The 19,498-nt window shown below is 40.8% G+C and overlaps 1 long non-coding RNA gene across 5 annotated transcripts in view; it reads left to right on the forward strand.

Moving 5' to 3' along the window:
• The first annotated feature begins 525 nt into the window (after positions 1 to 525).
• The window catches only part of LOC106629508 (uncharacterized), a 69,984-nt gene continuing 51,011 nt past the window's right edge, over positions 526 to 19,498 (forward strand). For all 5 annotated transcript variants that reach the window (XR_012581635.1, XR_003380962.2, XR_003380960.2 and 2 more), the window contains exon 1: positions 526 to 653. This is a non-coding gene — a long non-coding RNA (uncharacterized LOC106629508). The remainder of the gene's footprint in view (positions 654 to 19,498) is intronic.

Below are 19,498 nucleotides of genomic sequence, written 5' to 3' on the forward strand. Positions count from 1 at the left end.
TCCCCCCGGCTCCGTGCCCGTGTTGGGGTATCCAGGGGTATCCAGGTCCCCCCGGTGGGCCGGGGCAGGTGCAGGGCGCGGGCGGCTGCGCCAGGACGGGATCGCTGCGGGGGCACAGGAGAGGGACGTGCACTCCCTTCTCAGCCAATTGGACAAGAATGGGCTCTGTTATTATTGTTGTTGCTTTTTCTGTTAGTAATATTATTGTTATTGTTGTTGTTGTTGTTACTATTATATTAATTTAAAAACTATCCCGTTGCAACTTGCAAAGAGCCTGTAAATTTACCTTAAACCTTCTTTTTTTTTCCTAGCCAATGGTGTCAGGGGCCGGCTAGCCTGTCCCTCCAGAGCATTAACCCTTGTCGCTAGCTGGAGTGAGTGAGAAGCTGAGGTTTGGCCCTGAGGAGCCGTGTGTGTAGATCTGGCACAGCTTTGCTCCCTTAACTCCTGGATCTTTGTTTTGGTGGCGACCAGGGAGAGCAGGGAGCGCTGTGCTCGCATTTCCCTCTGGCTTTTACACACGCACACACACGCACACACACGCACACACACAAATCCCCTTTTCCAACTTTCTGCTTTTTGCGCTTCCCTTCCAGTTTTTTCACTTCTCAGACCTACTGGCAGCATTTGCCGAGATCTAGATCCCCGTCGTGGTAAGTGATGCTTTTCTCCATTGCAAAACTCGCTCAGCTCTCGGCTAGCTGTCCCAGGGATGGGTGTAGAAGTTGTATTTGTTTGGAGCAGAATTGCCCAACCCCAGTGGTTTCACGTCAAGCAGCACAGAGTAAAACTATTGTTGTGTATTAACTCTGAATGGGAGCAAACAGACCAAATAATCACTGCTGGCTCCGACAGTAGCACGGCACTAATGTAATTCTTTTTAAGTTTGAAAAGCAACTTCTCTTTTTCTTTTCCTTTTTTTTTTTTTTTTTTTTTTGGTTGTTATGGGGAAAACGAGCCTGTGTTTTCGGTCGGAACTTACATATTTACATTACACACCAGATCATAACAAACTATACAAAGAATGCAGCTGCCATATGTGCTTTGTGAACATACAATTATGATTGGGGGGTTCAAGCATTCAACTTAAGTATTGCAGACACACTGATACCACTCTGCAAGGTTCGTGCAGTACCTGAAAACTCACTCCATCTCTCCATCTTTGGGAGAAGGGCTAGACAGACGTTGCATTTTTAAAACCTCTCTTTTTTTTTTTTTTTTTTTTTTTTTTTTAATAAATCAACTTCAGTAAATGCCTCCTGGACGTTTATTTTTAATGTACAGTCTGCAGCTCTGACTGGATCAAATTCACGATTATTCAGATGAGGTTGAATTTGAATAACTTGCTGGTTTGTCTCCCCCGCCCTCCCCCATCACACACCCCCCTCCTCTTTTTTTCCCTCTCTCTTTTTTTTTTTTTTGTTTGTTTGTTTTAAAAATTAAGAAAATGAAGAGAACCGCTGAGTCCAGCTGACCTTTTGCTGACATAATGTAGCAGGAGACCGGTCGCAAATGAGGCCTGGATAAATTAGACGCTCTAATTCTCCGGGTAAAGCGATACTCAGCGCCCGGCTCGGGGCGCAGGGAGTCGGGCTGGGGCTGCCCCGGGCCGGCGGCAGGAGCGCGGTGCCGGCGGAGAGGCGCGGGGAGCCGCGGGCACCGCCAAGTTCAGGGCTCGTCCCCTCCGAGCCCGGAGCCGGTGCCGCCCGCTATGGCTCCCTACGCGGCTCCGCCATCCGCAGCCACGCAGAGGCCGCGGGTGGGCACGAGTGGAAGGATCGCGGCCGGGCCCGGGCTCGGCGCTGCCGCCGCCCCGCTCCGCGCCCACGGGGGCTCAGCCCGGCGCCGCCGCTGCCCTCGGGGCCGGCCCGGTGCGGCCGCTCCGCCGGCGCGGGCAGCGATGCGCGGCTGGATCGAGGGGCGCGCAGGCGGCCGCGGGGGCGCGGAGCGGGGCCAGCCCCCGCCCCGGCTGATCAGCTCGTCAGGGTTTATCTCGTCAAGTTGTGCAGGACGGTACTGACGTGACAAGGCAAACTCTGGAGAGGGATTAATCTCCAGAAGTTGCTGTCACAAAAAGGAAAAAATAAGGCGGAAAGAAGAGAAGGAATCAGGGTTTCGTATTTTAGGCGATCATTTGTTGAGCATCTGCCGGCTCTGCTGCTCTGCTCGGGCTGGCTGGCCGGTGGATCGCTGTTTTAGAGGCAGCGGAGCGTTCTGGTGGCGCAGACTGAGGTCCTTTCCCCGCGGGAAGAGGCGAGCGCCGCTGCAGCGGGCGGCACGGGCAGGGCCACGGCGAGGGGCCGGTCCTGAGCTCCTCGGGCAAAACTTCCAGCCCAAGCGGGACCGAGCGCTTCCCTCCTCTCTAATGAGTCGCCTCTGCTAATAAATGGTGACTTTACTCAGGTTCCTCAGCGGGTTGCAGCTGAGTCCGAGACATTTTTATCCTATATTCCAAGACGTGTTTTAATAAAACTATTATAACGTTGGCATTTTATTAGGAGCCTATTGTTTCCAAATTAATTCTTGATCTATTCCTACAAAACTGGATTCACCTCTGTGCACCCCTTTCTTCATCTACATGCATTTTACTACTAAGAACCTAGCTCTACATTTCCCTGAATCATCAGACCATTAATTTGCTAGGGAGCTAGCTGTTCCACACAGATGGATATGATTCGGAATAAACTCAGAAGAAATGCAAAAACATGTACTTTTCTGTCATATTACTCCTCCCCCCCTCCTTTTTTTTTTCCCCTTTCCTCTTTAGTCGGTTTGTGTTGAGCAACGCCTTCAGAAACTTCATTATCTAAAAGGCAGACCCAGAGGGCAGGGACTTTGGAAATAGTTCCCTTTTATTCTGAAACTGTCCAAACTCAGAGCAGGGTTGAACATGTCCTCAAATCTGCACCTTCCAGGAAGAAATGAATGATGTGCCAGACACTTCACTTCTAGTCAAAAAAATATAAACCAAATGCTGTGAGTTTCAGAATTCTTTCTCAGGCCTATTTTTTGTGTGTATTTTACAGTCTGAATGTAAAATGGTCCCCTCAGAAGTTGATAAAAAACTAATGCAGATGTTATAGTATATCTTTTGCTCTGTTTTATTACAAGTAGATTTTACTAAAAATTCATATGAAAAGAAAATGGACAGCCAACCTGAGAGGATACCTTTGCAGGCTGTAGGCCAAGCAAGCTCAAAAAACTCACGTTAGATTTTAAGTTGGACTAGGTGTAATATTCTGAAAAAAAATCCCCCTTCCCCCTTCTTCCCCTCCTTTCTTTCCCCCCTGTCCCCCATGCAAATAGATATATTTTGCACTTAAAATTTCACCCTCCTTTGACTTTCTTGAATGGTGAAAGTTTACACCCAGGTCAGCATGAAGCACTCTAACAGACTGTGGTTTGCAGTGGAATTTTAGGTTTCAAGGTATTGCACATAAAAAAAAAATCCCAACAGAGCAAGTGTAGCTTGTGCCTGACATCTAAAAGGGCTGTAATCTAGGAAACACCCTGAAAATGTTAATCTGCTAGATAACACATAGTACAGAATAGAAACGTATTTCCATTAGCTCTGCGATACAAATCAAGAAACATTGTTAATATGTAGGATTGAAAAATCAAGAATTTGTAAATACAATGCCGGCGTACAGCATTTGAGGGAATTTTTTCCTATTTATAAAAAGTAAGTGTTTAATTATTCAGGTTCAGATTTTCCTCGTTGTATCTTCATGCTTTATTGGCAGGTTTAGGAAGTGGGGTTATAATACAGGCAGTTACAAGTCTAATGTGAGTGTCTATGTTTGAATCAAAATCATTATCTTTCACATAGGTGAGTGAAGCAGGTTATACATGCTTATAGCAATTTTTGTGTCAGTCACATTTTTTGATCCATTTATATTTTGTTATTTATTTTTATTTACCATTTCTGCTTGTTGCAGGACTTTCACTGAGATGAATATCCCTAATACGTGCATTTATAATCGTCTTGTTAGTTTGTTTGAAACACTCAGGAAATTTTGTTAAAACTAAAATGAAAATACTTTTAATGCTCTATTAGTTTTCTGTTGTGACATTTGTTGGAGTTGTCTAGCCTCTAGGTACGTTTGGTCAATATACATTGTGGTTCATACTTCCACAGACAATTTTAATCAGACAGCAAATTGTTGAATGTTCCCATAAGGAGCAGTGGACAAAGGCTACCAGGAAGGGTGACTACATTAAATTGGCAAAACATGAGGGCTGAAATAAGGGACTGAAGCAAACCACACTGAAATCAATGGGAGACTCCATTGAGCTGGAACAGGCTCAGTGTAAATCACTGCACAGGTACGGCGCTTCTCGTCTCTTTCCAGCTCTGGTTTGGTTTATAGTGTGTTGTTCACAGGTAACATTCTAGGTTAAAATTATTTACAGGTAACATTCTGGATTGAAATTTATTGATTTATGTCTGGCATAAAAAGGTCTGTGTTGGGATGCAAGTGCAGATAAGAAACCTGGACTGGTATTGCAGAGCTGATGGAAATGACATGCAGATCACCTTATCCAAGCAAAGGTTGATTCTAGGATACTTCTTAAAATATTGTTTTTTAGCCAAATGTGTTTTTGTAGGAATGCAGTAACTATAGAAAAGATTTGGTTACGTACTTTCTAGTATTTTTTTTTCCAGCCACATGACTGAAAGTTGAAGATTGCCCAGATTACCATAGCTATATTCTTCCTTGTCAACGAGGGACCCCCCCTCTCTCCCGCTGCTCTCTCAGCCTTAGCATGGTCCTGCAAATATAACATAATAATTAATTCACTGCTAATATTGAAACTTGACTGTGAAAAAGATGTTTTCTGCTAGGAGAATTGAATGCAGTAAACACTGCTACAGCAAATGGAGTGTTTCTGTTGGGATATGCTATAAATGGTGTTTAGTCGGTTCCCAATGGAGCCATAAGTTTAGGATCAGATCCTGCTTAATATCATATTTCTCCTTCTCATGATACTTATTGACTGTAGCAAAAAGCACAGCTATTTAAAAAACCCTGCCCCTTAAAAAATATATGGACTTTCTTATCTAGAAAATCTTGGTAATCTTGGTATCAAGGAATTTTTAATTTTCTGCACACATTTGCAAAGGACTTAGAGACCCTTTTACAAACTTAGCCTCATACTTAGATACTCTCTCCTTTTTAGTTCTATTGTGTACTGAAGAATAGCTCATTTAATTAAAAAATCCTAACAGCATGAAATTGTGGAGTGCTGTCAATAGTTGCAGAGAAAGGGACAAATTCTTGTTTTCTTATTCTGGCAAAATTTCCGATTGGTGCTATGTTTTTTATGAAGCTTGGGTATATACTTCAAGACCCCACCAGTAATAAAGAAAATTGTTTTACTCTTGCTTAAGCATTTCCCTGCTGAATGATGGTAGCAATCAGAAAACTGCATGCTCCTAGTTTTTTTTATGTCATAAATGAAGAAGTGTTAAAATGAAATCCTAAGTGTTTCAAAAAGCTGTAGACAACTCACTTCTGATATGAATCTGTGCAGAAACAATCTGTCCATCCTCTTCCAAGAAGGACTTTGAGTTAAACTATAGGATAAGTTCTGCAGCCTTTTAACTTTTGTCCAGCCAAAGCTAATATATTATTTCTACCTGTAAAAGTAAAATGAAAGGGCTTTACAGTCCAGATCTGTTTATACTCTGTAGGTTGAGTAAAAAACCCAAAGTTTCCCCTCTGCCATGCCCAAATAAACAATGACCCTATTTTCAAGTTCTGCTCAATAAGTGTGTTAAATGCAGCAAGTATTTTGAGTAAATGTCATGCAGCTGTTTGGTCACTTGCAATTCCTGTGGTGTTGTGTCTGCCTGTGTTCTGTGTACTGCTATGCATACTGCAAGTGGACCCTGCTATTTCTGATACATCTTGTCAGATTTTCTATAAGTCTACAAGTTTTGCTCCAAGTAGATGAAAATAACAAAACGTTATAAATATTAGATGGTCTTGCTCCAGTGTGTGATGCTGTAAACCTCTGGAGATTTACAAAGAGACAGTGACAACACGAATGCAATTACACACGATACCGCTTTATGAGCTAATTCTATAAAAGCAGCATCTCAGCTGTGCACTGACAATAATTTTTCACGGCGACTTTTGGAATGTCCCATGGAACCTTTTAATAGATTAATTATATGCTCATCCCAAAATAAATTTGCATGTGGCTACAATTAAACAAAAGGCCTGCCACTGCTTGAGTTTTTCCTGAGAAGGAGCTAGGGACGGAAGCAGTTGTTTCAGGGCTCAAATGGAGAAGCTGCAATGCTGTGATAATCTGCCAGGACGCTCTGCTCTGGCCGTGCACCACCACCGTATGTGCCCCTGAGAGGCCTCTGCACCATCCACTGCCCTCTAAAGATTCCAGGCTGGTGAAGGAGAACTATTTCTTCTCTTTTGCTTCAACAGGTGACTTTGAAATGACCTATGAATTCTTCCACTTTTGTCAAGCTGAGATCAATAGCTAGCGTCGTTCTAGGAAAATACATGTAGGCATTTTCTCAAGGCATGCTAATTTAAAAAATAAGATCTGGAAAAACACTTGTAGTGTTAGAGGATTCAAAGACTAGTCAGAAAAAAAACAACTTTGGAATTGTTATAGCAGCTGCTATAATCTATTATGTAAATCATCTGGGAATTAAACCAAAATATTTTGTGAGATAGTTTTTGTCAAATAATAAATATGCTATCATTTAGACTTAATGTTTTTCTAGAGGTGTTATTGTTATGTGATGAAAGTGAAACCTCAGAGTACTCCTTATTTTGACTGATGAGGATTTAATATTTATTTATAGCCGTGCCAATGATAACACCCATATATCTGTTCAAGAGAACATATGTTTCTCAAAATTGGGTGTTGGAATTAACACTGTTGATCCATACCAAGTTATATTTGTCTTCTAGGTGTCACCTACATATTCTTACCAAATTTAATCAGAGACACTAAAAGATAAAATATGTGAAAAGAAACCCCAGACGGCATAAGTGCCTTTGGCCACATTATTACTTATTTTAATGTTCATTTATACCACTGTATATTTATACCACTCTCTGCAGAAACTGGATGGTTCCTTTTCATTGCCTGGATGTTGTAAACTGGCTTTTACAAGAGCAAGAATCAGAGCCTTAAATTCATTTTACCCTTCTGTAAAGGGGTGCTGTTGGGACATGTCAGATCATCAGCCTGTTGACTAAAGTACAGTATGATTTCACTAATGACTTGGATGCATACTGCAGATTACCACATTTTGCAAATTAGTGAGTAATCAAACACCATAAAAATCAAGGATACTGCATAATGAAATATACTTTATTCATTTAGTTTTACAATCATATATTAGTTTTAATTATTTGTGTTAGCAATTCACTGGATGCTGGAACATGGAACTATAGATATGTTTCCTCTAAAAATTGTATTTGAACATCCAAAGCCCCTGTTGTAGCACTCTGATACACAATATTTTGTGAGAAGATGGGTGAGCACCTTTTCCTTGAGTGGGGAACCTTGTTTCAGGGATGATCCCTAAGAAGGCCCTGAGTTCTCAGGGCCAGCCTGATCCATCCTGGTGGAGATGCTGGGGAGGATTGGCTGTCACCTTGGGAAGGTCACTGCAGCTGGGCTTGTTGCTGTCCTCTTCTGGCTTTCAAAGAGCTGAGGAAGAGAGAGAAACTCACATTGGGCAGGGTAGAGCAGAAGCCTGACTTGAGTGTCCTTGGCCACTCACTGGAAGAAACCTCTCTCTCCTGCTCCTTTATTCCACTCCTTCCTCCTCCTTTCCTGCTCCACACATCAGGCCCAGACCATGAAGAACACCAAATTGTATGTTTCACCCCTTGTTTATGGTGTAATATCTAGTGATGGATCAGGGAGTGGAAACTTCTCTGTTAGGAGCCTGTAGCCTTCAAGGTGGATTTATTCCTGGGTTCCCCCTCGAGATGTTCACCTCCAGCACCAGCAGCTGCCTGCTGCCCACCTGGGCAGAAACCACTCCTTCCATATCTCAGGATGAACTTCTGTTTCTCCTGAGCTACTTTGGGCCTCTGCCATGGAGAAAAACATCCCCTCAGGGTCTTAATTTCTTGCCATTCCTTTAAGAAAAATACTGATTATTTTTAAAAGTGTCAAAGTAAATATTTTGTGCATATATAAAACCTATCTGCAATGTGTGTGGCTGGTTTTGTTTTTTTTCCTCTGTACATTTAATTTTCTCTTCCATATACCAGCTTGTCATCTGGCAGTTCCATAAACTCTCTGTTGTTAAAACAATTTCTCTTTTTTCCTTATATTTTAAGTTTGATCCATGAATGGCCTGTCAAGAGTTTTGTATTATTGTAAGCTGAAGTTTGGATGGTAGCAGCGACAGGCCACTAACCATAATTGTGTTGCTGTTACCACTGTAACAAATTTGTGTCATTTAGCTATTTTGAAGCTTGGGAAGTACATAAAGACAAATGTAGTACTGATGAATATTTATTATACTGCTGTGGGATCTTAGGTTTAACCATCTTTCCCTCAATTCTGCAAAAATTCAGTGGAGCGGATTATATCAGAAAATGGGGAAGAAGTGTGAAAACCTTGCTGCAAAAATTATTTATGACTGTGGAAAATAGTTAATTATATAATTTTAGTTAAGAACAATGTTAGGGATAGTCTTCTTGCAAAGGCTGGGGTAGGAGACATGCACTTGGCCTGACCTGAAGTCAGTACAGTAGTGTTGGACAAGCACTGTGTGAAGTGCACAGATTTTTCTCATTTGACAGTATTCAACTGAATGCAGCTTTATGCCCCAAATATCTGTGTTTCTTGGTGACCTTATTAGAGAAAGGAAAGTTTCAGCCCCCTCATAGTCTCAGCAGGAGCAAGCCTTTTCCTGTATCACAGTCAGGGCAAAGGAAGGTTGTGTTCTCCACTGCTTCTGAGGTGGTGGGGTATTATTAACCTACTTGACGCATGATTTTAATGTGTATAAAACATGCTAAAAATTTCAAATTATTGGCAGGACATTGAATTTTTTCTTTTTTCTTTTTTTTTTTCAGATAAAAAATGAATATAGGCAATAGAAAATTGATAGGCATGAGTCATAATATTTCCCTTCTTTACTTCAAGGAATAACCTTTTTGAAATAGTCACGATCTAGAAATAATTTTTTTACTCCTGTTGATAATATAGTGTGCATTGGAGACTTGACATAATGAATTATATTTTAGCTAATTATAGTCTTCTTAGAAGCATAGCAGCCAGTATTTATCACATATGGAGGACCTCTGTGAGAACAGATCTCGATTTTTTTATTTTCAGTTTAGAGAGAACTGCAGTTATCTAACAACCAGTGAGTCACTGCCAATGGTTGAATAAGAACCTTAAAGAAATTGTAAAGCATTGCAACAAAAAGAGCACTCTTTCCATGAGCTGAGTCTGACTGCCCATCAGTGTAGCTGGGACAAACCAGACCGGTCACCACCAATGCCCTCAAGTCAAGAATGACTAAAGTTGAACAATTTTGGAGGTTTAAGTAGAGGCTAAACAGACCTTAGATGATTTTATGACTCCTGCAAACAGACACCTGAATTTCATCCATCCCAACGTAGCTCATGGTTATGCTCTTTCCCTTGGCCAGTGAGTGTGTGTGAAATATGACCATCTCTGAATAAGAAAACGTCAGACATTTACATGAGAACATCTCTCAAGGTCATAAACTATGTGTGCTAAAGACAAAAGGATATTAATTTGACCATAATTTGTGTGAGGGCTTTCAACAAGGCAGTGGAATGCGTATTTTTAAGACTTTTTTTCTCTAGTAATTTAATTTCTCGGGAAATGCTGCCATTAATATTTTATTTTGAGCACTGGGGTGCTAATGGTATTATCCATGTTTCTCTTTACTCCTGACAGTACACTCAACACCAAACACTTGTTCCAGTAACATATTTATCCCCTGGTACATATAAAGTCTTCTTTTTCTTTCTATCTCTTTTTTTTCTCCCCAGTGACCCTCACTTATAAACAGCACCAATGTTTAGAAAGGCTGGAAAAATAACGAGATGGGGTTCATATGAAAAACTGTGATTTTTCCAAGTGAAATTAGAAACAGGGTCTCTTTAACATGGAAATTTGATTTCTGTACAATTTGAGGACTCATTTCTGTGACTGTCACATATGTAAAATTTCTAGTGAAGTCAAAGAGGCCTTTGAATACAAAGAAACAGCACAATCAAGCTCTGAATATATATATATTTTCCATATGCTTTTCTCTCTCCCCCAGTGATGTACATGTTATAATAATTTCATCCAGATAAAACTGTCATCATTTTAATTTTTACAGTCCTTAAGCTGTTTAAAAAATAAAATTAATAAAAACAATTTCTGAGAAGAACTCCTCTTTGTGAGAGCATTTAATTAGCATCTCTATTTTTTATTTTAATTTGAAAGGGGAAATATTGCATTGTCAGGACATCCTTGAATGATATCCTAGATATTTTGTTTGTTTTGAATGGCTTGAAATCACACAACTTTACTGAATTATAACCAGATAAATATATCTATGCCTGAGGGCAGGAAGTCCTGGCAGTTGAGATGTGGGGAACATGCAGTTTGTCCATACCAGATTCTTCTGTTCCCTTTTACCAATAAATCTAGTAGAAAGCTTTGTTTTCACTCTCTGCATGATAAATAAAGTCCCTGGCTATGGTGCCATATTAGTGTTTGGTACTTGTGCTTGTAATTCCACTTATTCTCATGGAGAGATGAGACCTCTGTGAACCAAACCTCATCAGGTCAGGTTTTGTTTGGGTTACCGCCTATTCTGAAGCAGGGAAAATATCACATATTGCAAATCTTCTGGGATTGATGAATCACACCTTGGCTTCACAAGGTCATCTGCAACAGTTATTCGAGCTGCCAGACCACCCACCTCAGCTTTTGATTTTCCACATTGTCCACTTTTATCTTCTATTTACCCATTTTTAAATTCTCCTCCCCCTCTCCCTGATCTCACTTGTAAAAATCAGTTGAGAGAAGACTGTGAAAAGTCCTTTGCATGTTCATACAACTCTGTTTGGGCGAACCCTTTTGTAAACAATTTTTCTTGCATGACAGAGTGTGTGCTGTGTGGCAGACATTTTTATGAGGTAGCCCAGGACAGGGCTAATCACATCACCCTGTCTCAGGTTTTGACCTTATCACTGTTGTGCACTGAGCCTAAAAATTGGACACTGGCAACCACATTGGGGGAAAATAAATGGGAAATGACATTTTAGTTAAAAAGAATAAGTAGATTTTATTTTATTGAAACAAAAGGTCATAGGACTTTTATTTATTGTTCTTGCATGAGTGTAATTAAATAGCTGCCATGTTGCCACATCAAATGATTAAAAAAAAAAAAGGGACAATTTCACTTACCAGGACCCAATTCATGGTTCTGCAGCTGTTTTACATTCAGGCCTTTAATGAAGCCAGTGGAAACTCTACCTGGAAAGCAATAAGAAAATAATATTCTTATGTGAAACATCATTTATAACATCTGTAATAAAGCAGGCTAAATCATACCTTTGCCATTTGAAATCATAAATAGTATGTTAGCTTTTAAAAGCAGCCTTTGTCCTTTTGAAATCTTTTGATGTCAGGCTGCTTTAAGAAAAGCCTAAGTAGATCTCTTCTGTACAGTGGTTTGATTAAGAAAAAAAATCATTACAGCGTCTTCAGTACATCTCTAATGAAAAGTAGTGTATAAATGTGAGCCTGGTAATTCATTATCAGAATCAGAAACAGAAGAATATGTTGATACAACCATTATTGTTTCCACAAGAAATAATAAAATAAGCTATTCTAAATTGATTACTGGCAGATTTTTTTAATATACGGATATGTATGTGCATGCATGCAGATTGGTGACATAATCTTTAATAACCTGTGTTTAAGAATGCAATTTTTCACCGATGCGCTAAACCTCTTATTCACAGATATATTGGCACCTTTTACAGCGATAGCCTGACTGCACAAAATCAGAGACAAACTCTGGCAGTACTATCAAGAATATTTCTTAAAACAAAGTAGAAATAGGTCCTTCAAATTCAGAAAAAACAGCGTGCATTTCTACAAAATGGAAAATAACAGTTACTTGCAAAATGCCAGGCTGCAGAGAGGGATGTGGTTTGCAGGACAAATTTGCTGCAGCTTCCAGTATAAAACCATGTAAGCCCAATGTAATGCCAGAAAGCCAGATCTGAGCCACATGTGTGTGACCTGCACTGCCCTGGGCAGTAACCTGCACACCATGGCCAGTGCTCGGGCAGCTCTGCTGAGGGGCTGAGGCAGCACCTGGGAGAGAAACTCAGGTTGAGAAGAAATGGTGCTTTAGGGTGTTTCCTGGGTAAACTGACTCAATGAAAAATTCTCATCCTTTTCACTCTTGAGTTTTTTTTCATAGCTCTCATTCTGCACAGAGCTCGGGCACAGAGCTCCCCACACCCAGCTCACACCGAGCCCTCCCTGTGTCCCTGCCCAGCCCTGGGGCAGGGGCGTCCCCAGGGTCACCCCCTGCCCACCCCTGCTCCTGCAGAGACCCTGCTGGCAGGGGCTGCTGTGGGGAGCTCTGATGGAGGAGAGGCTGCTCCTGGTGGGCAGAAAGGAGCAGCCAAAGCTCGTCCCAGCAGCTGCCAATCAATCAAAGTGAGCTCAGAGCAGCGGCCGGCCCGGAACCCTCGGCCATCACTTACACTAACAGAGTTATCTCTCCCCGATGTTGCCTCAGAGAAGCAGGTCCCAGATGTTACCTGCTTAATAATGTTCCCGTTTCCCAAGGACAAAGCTCCCTGCAGCTCCTGCACCGAGGGCTGGCTGGACACCTGTGGTGGGTCCTCAGAGCTTGGCTTGCCCCGACAGCTGACAGAGCACATTGACATGGCTCCTCCAAGAAGGACAATTGCATTAAGGCTTGATCTTATTTTTGTTTTTTCAATTCTTTATTCGGTGAAATAAAATAGGAGAAGCACAGTGCTCTAAAGCAAGTATAAATGTAATTTTGCTGCCCTTCTTTTTGTTGTGTGGATGCCAGTTGCCAAAAGGCAGAGATAAATAATTTGGTTGGAATTTGTATCCCATGAAACACGAAGATTTCAGAAGTTTGAGAGAGAGGCTGCTCTTGCCTGCTGTTTGCACAAACCATGCACAGGGCAGGGTGATTAGCTGCAGTGATACCAGGATGCACATCCCCTATAACTTTGGGACAATGCTAATGTTTTCTCTTTGCTTTCAGTTTACTGTGCCCAAAGGACTGATGACCTCTAGAGCCTAATTTTCATATCATACTTTTAGCAGAGATATTAAACATGCTGTAGTTAACCTCTTATGATTTATAACAGAGTAAGTGGACTCAGATTCATTCTGAAGTGGACAAGCTTATCCACAACTTCCAGATGTTGACAATGCAATTAGTCCCTATGTGGAAAGAAAGAGAGGTGTTTCTCTAAGCCAATATTCAATTTCCACTCTCCAATCCCTCCTTGTTTTAACTTGGCCCACATGCTGGTATCCAATGGTGATGGATATTTTGTTTTTTGACTCATATGCAGAATCTGCACCCCACTCACTGATACATAGATGGATAAGGTGCTGGAAAAAAAGGGTAAATACCCCCATTAAAAGCATAGTAAATAATTGGTCTTAAACAAGAATATATGGAGAAAACAAAAATACTGCTATTAAATACACTTTTCCTGTCTGCAGTAGAACACAAAACAAATTTGCAACATTAATTATTTCCACCACCTTTGAGCCTGAAATACAAATATGTCAGGTATTTAAATACTAATTTACTTAAAAGAAATCTCTACTTTATTAAACCATCATTATGCATATTGGAAAGTTAAAAGTCAAAGCTATGTAGCTGCTGAGGTAAAATTCACATTTATTGTCCACTGAATGTGATGGAAATTGAATTTGTCAGGAGGCTGATTGATATCTAGAAGTGTTTTGTTTTCAGTGACTGGCACTGCCGAGTTACAACCATCTATCATCTAACAGGTAATTAGTCAGATTTCTCATCATGAGCCTTCAATCCTGCTGTTTTATTATTGAAATACCACAAACCAGTAGGCTTCTGAATGCAGATAAAGTTCTCTGTCATGGTCTTAAGGACAAAGACTACATTTTGCAACTCAACTGTAGTAAGTTTGAATAAAAGTCACTGAAATGTGAGGCATGATATTAATATATATGGGAAAATGAGATTCTGGAAAACATCATCAGTGGTGGCTTATTTTTTTTTTTATCTGCAAAAGAATATTTAAGATTAAAAGCTTCAGTATTGTAATGTAGAAAAATATGTCCCTGTACAGAAGGAGGTTGGCTGAGACAGAAAACTTTTTGGAGCTTGGGAGGATAAGGTGGAAATCAGGGCCTGTCTCTCTGAAGGCCCAGTCCCTGTCCCTCCCCACAGTGCAGACATCAGCTCCTCCCAAGCAGCACCCCCAGGTCCTTCCTGGGCTGTCCCAGAGAAGCCAGTCCTGCTCCTGTAGTCTCTGGGGTAGCTCTCATTTGTCTCCAGGGAAAGCAAAGCACGGCTCACTGAGCTGGGTCCCGTTCCACAGTGGGCAAGAATGGAGTTTGGGACTCAGGTCCCAGGTTTTTGTATGAACATAAACCCCAAAAGTTTATGTTCACACAAAACCATCTTCATTGGGAGATGCTTATAAACACCTCACTTATGGCTGAGTGCATGTTTGAATCATTTGCAAGCTCCAATAAAAAAGGATAAAATAAATAATGTTTGATAACAGTTGTTATCTACATGACTGTGATATAACTGCTTTTTTCTGTACACTCCTATTCTTCTCCCCTCATCTCTTTGAATTGTTCACTGTAGATGATATAACAGCAGTTGAAAAAACATTATTAGATAAGGATATAAAAAAGTAAAAATAAACTGTTACTAGAGCTTCAGGAACATAAGAACAATGAACTGATTACGCTAGTAAATGCATTGCACTCCGGGTTCTGACTGTCTTCATGTCTACAAGGAAATTGAAAATGTGTTGCTGTTCATCCTTAAAATATTGCTTTTGTAACAGAATGCAATTGTACGAACTAATATTAGTAAAAGCTTAATTAATGTTCACTTTTGGGACTAATTGATGTAATCCAGATGCACAATTCACTCATATCACTGCCTTGTTGGCAACCTCGGTGGCTTCAGCCAAATAGAAATTTTTTTAAGCTTAATTCTAATGTAATTTTTTTTTTGGTGGAAATCTGTGTTCATAATATACCAGCCCTTCATAATGTCAAGACCCAACACCTTTAAGTTCTTAATGAATCATAAATGTTGTTATATTCTAGAGAAATTCTACAGAATTGTTGAATATGCAAATTTCACATACTTCTGTAATTCTGAGTTAGAAAGGATAATTTGCCATAGCTGATAAAGTGTTCTTAGTTTATGCTACACACAATAAAACAATTTATAAGAAAGTTAGCTAATTGTACTAAAGAAAATATTTTGATCCAAAATGTCAAAACATGTCTGGAATGAATAAAATGCCCAATGAATATCACTTGTTTAGTGACTCAAAGAATTTGACAGTAGTAGAATTTAAACCACAGTGTATATTATCAGATAACATATATGTGAATATTGTATTACAGTATTTATTTGCAGTTTTCTTAAGATTATCTTGCGCTGTAGAGCCAAGTAATTTTGAATTATGAATTCATTGCACATTCTTGAGCTGACATTGTCACATGTGAGCAAGAGGCTGAGACAAGATCACCAGTGAAAGAGCAGAGTGTGTGTTAAAGCTGAAGTCTGGAGGAAGGTAAATCTGGTTCCACTAAGTTTGGCACAGAGGAGGACCAAAACTTGGACATTCTGAATAACACCAGACTTTTAGGGAGAGTGAAATGGAATTTACACTTTGTGGCTGAGACCCATCTTTCAAGTAAATGCTCCCTGCAGAGGGGATCAAATAATCCCTTGATGGAAAATGCAAATATAAACCTGATCATGAGCCACAGCTTTTCTTTACTCTCCTTCAGTACAAGAGGTCTCTTTTACGTGGAATTTGGATAGCTTGTGTGTTTGGGTAAACTAACCCTGCCAAGCTGTTTGTAAACAAATCCCTTATTTCTTGTGCACTTATTCTACAGTCCAGCCCTTACAATCCATGTGGAAAACAAGGACAAGTTCCTGTCTGGAGAGGATGAAGTGAGAAGTATTTGTAGATAAAGGTCAGAGGCATACATGAAATCAGGGTAATTCACAAAAAACCCCAAACTGGCAGAACATAAGGTGACTGTCAAAGCATGGAGGAACATATTAGCAGTAATAAATAACCCAGAAATCTCCCTTCATGGAAATAAACCAATGCAAACACTGAAGACAGCCAAGGCTAAACACTAATTAGATATAACTGCATTTTCAAAATGATTTAATGGGTCAGAGAGCCATTCCCTGGCACTGCCCTAGTAGACACCTGGGCAGAGGCAGTCAGCTCCCCCTTCAAGGTCCCCAGGCTTTGCAAAACACCAGTGGGGAACCAGGGGCCAGAGCAGGGGAACAAGAAGAAACAAAACATCTTATGCACGGCAGACCTTGGAGAATCTGGGCTGTAGAGCAACACAGAAGTTGGGATTTCTCTAGGTTATTACAGATTAACAAGGTTTTAGCAGGAACACTTTTAAGCAACAGGTCACAGGCTATGTTAGGTTTGCTGAATATTTGCCAATATGAGTTATAGTCCCTGTCAATGCACTGAGCTAGTCATGTGCGATGGGAGCCTTGTGCTTCAAGATGCACTTTGAAGCAGCTTGTACGAGTAGCTGATGTGATTGCTGACTCTGGCATTGTATGGTATAATTTAAAATAATTGACACTGATTCTGGCTCTGCCTTTCCTTTCATGAGCAGTTAGCAGTTTAAATTTTAAGAGTTCCAGTGTACCAGCATTTTGTTTCTTGCTTTACCTTTCTGCCTCCCATCAAGCAAGTACCTGGCTGAGGTCAGGAGGCCAAGGATGTCTTATTCCTAGGCAATCACCTTTGCAGAGTTGTCACATGAACACATGGTCTCTCCTAAACGGCTGTTCACCATCATTTGCATCAAGAGCAGCTCCAGCGGTTTCTAAATGAAGGAACCTTAGGCAGCCCAGATCCTCTGCTCCCATCTCCTCTGCCTGTGGTCTGTCTCCAGGCACTCACAGTGCTCATCATTCCACAGGGCCTTCTTCTGCCTGGCACTTGACCGCCAAGAGGTGAGCTCAGAGGACTTTGGCCAGGTCACTGCCCAGTGTCCTACACAGGCAGCTGGTGTCATTGGCACAGCATGGGCCACAGGGAAATATAAAAAGGGGCCACCCTGACTTCTGCCCACTCTTCATATTTTGCTGCCAGCTCCTGCCACCACAGTGGCCTCACAACCACCTCCTGTACAGCCACAGTCTGGCAGATCAGCCTGTGACACCCCAAACCCTTCAACCCCCTCAGCTTTGGTGCTTTGTGGCCATATTTGGACAAAAGTACAGAATAAATAGCAGTGATCAAATGGGCACCTGGCAGAGGTCTGGTGGAACAAAAGTGGCAGTGGTGGAGGGCCACAGGAAGGAGATCTTCTCGTCTCTGGGTTTTGCATTCATTTTGACAGAGGCGAGATCGATTTTGAAATGAAGGTTCAAAGCACCAAGCCTTTAGAAGGACTGCTTGGAACAGATTATTTTCCTTTTGATGTTAGTAGATTAATTAAGCTGCTGAAATCTAAAATGAAGGGTACAGTCAAGCCCACCCTCAGCAAGTAAGCATGGGCTGGCAAGTATGTAATGGGTACTTTTCTCTCACCTTTCAATTGCAATTTGGACTTCCTGATTATAGTGAGGATGATGAGCAGGCTGTTCCTTCAGGAGACCCAGCAGGCAGGTGCTGGTGCCAGAGCAGGGCATATCTCCCAGTGCTTTGCAAGTAAAAGCCCGTGGGTTCATCCTGCACCATCAGAGGTGTGTGGGCATGGCATCCCCTGCTGGTGCAGCTCTCACTCCCCTCCCATGGAGGAAAGTGCGGGGACAACCCACGGTGGAGGGACACAGAGGCCATGAGAGGATGAGAAGTGCTGGTTTTCTCTCCTGTGGGTTCAAAAAGCCCCGACTTCCACCCACACATCCTCCCACCTCCAGGCACCTGAAGCAAATCCTGTAAGAATGGCAAGGTTGCAAGGGGCTGAATGCGTGGGGCTTAGCTAAAACCCTCAGGGATAATGATAACTGACGCATTCACAGAAAGAAATTCTTTAAAGTTCAGTGGTTGTAAAAATGGATAATATATTAATGTTTCGGTATGTTTATTAAATACTTAACAATGTAATTTTTTTAAGACTATCCTAGCCTTGCTATCTTTTTGCATGTGCTTAGTTACCATTTTAAACAACTACAAAACAGTGACATGTGGTAGTGAAGATTTCCTAAGCATCCCAAAGCAATATATGTGTGTGATATATGACATCCTTCCATAAATCCTAAATTTACACAGTATGCTAATGCTTGATTCCATAATTTCTTTTAAAAATGATTATACCCTGCTGCTAAGAGCAAAGGCATACTAAAATCAGTTTTCTATGCTTTTCCAACAATGAAATGCAAGCCAGCACACCACATAACCAATACTTACCATATGTTAGAAGATAATCCAGTAGGCTTCAGACACTGACATGATTTGCTTAAATAAAAATCCCGTTTTTTAAGGCAGTAACAACAGCCTACCATTTTTATTATTCCTTTAGTGACCTACTACAGAAACACTAATATTGAATATAAATATTTTTGTTGTAAATCAGCCTAGTCTATTTTCATTGCCTTTAATGTGGGATGGCACAGGCTTAGATGCTAGGCTAGAGGAAAAAGAGCTGCCATTAAATCATTGGGTTGTTCGAAGAAATTCTCAAAACCAGAAAATATTAATCAGATCAAAAGAAGCCTAAAGAGCAGCTTCAAGATTTCTCTGGTATACTGGGGATGAGATGAAACAGTTCAATTTGGTATTAAAATAATCAAATATACTCTAGAAAAACAGCTATAAAATATTTTTGTAGAGCACTGGTGTCTCTTAAGTGCAGTTCATTGCTTTCCTGTTCTGTACCAAATGAGACTTAATATTAAGCACATGCTTAAGTGTTTGCAAATTTGGGGTCTAAGGAAAGAAAATGTGAAATGCAATTTTTATAGTGAAAGGAATGAATGCATCTGACAGGTTAAGATTAAGGCTCTATGCACTAATGTGGCATCTTTCATTGTTACAGAATGATAAGAAAATAGAAAAATTGCATGTAGAAAGTGGAAGGTAGCAAATACATTCCCTTTCTTTCAGACTCACCAGGGAAAACACACTTGATCTCAAGTACTGCTTAAAGGTAGAAAATAAAAAATTTTAAAGCTGAGATACTTCCAATTTTTCCCAAATCATTAGGACATCAGAGCTGAACT

This window comes from Zonotrichia albicollis, chromosome 9, assembly GCF_047830755.1.
Source record: "Zonotrichia albicollis isolate bZonAlb1 chromosome 9, bZonAlb1.hap1, whole genome shotgun sequence".
Classification (NCBI taxonomy): domain Eukaryota; kingdom Metazoa; phylum Chordata; class Aves; order Passeriformes; family Passerellidae; genus Zonotrichia; species Zonotrichia albicollis.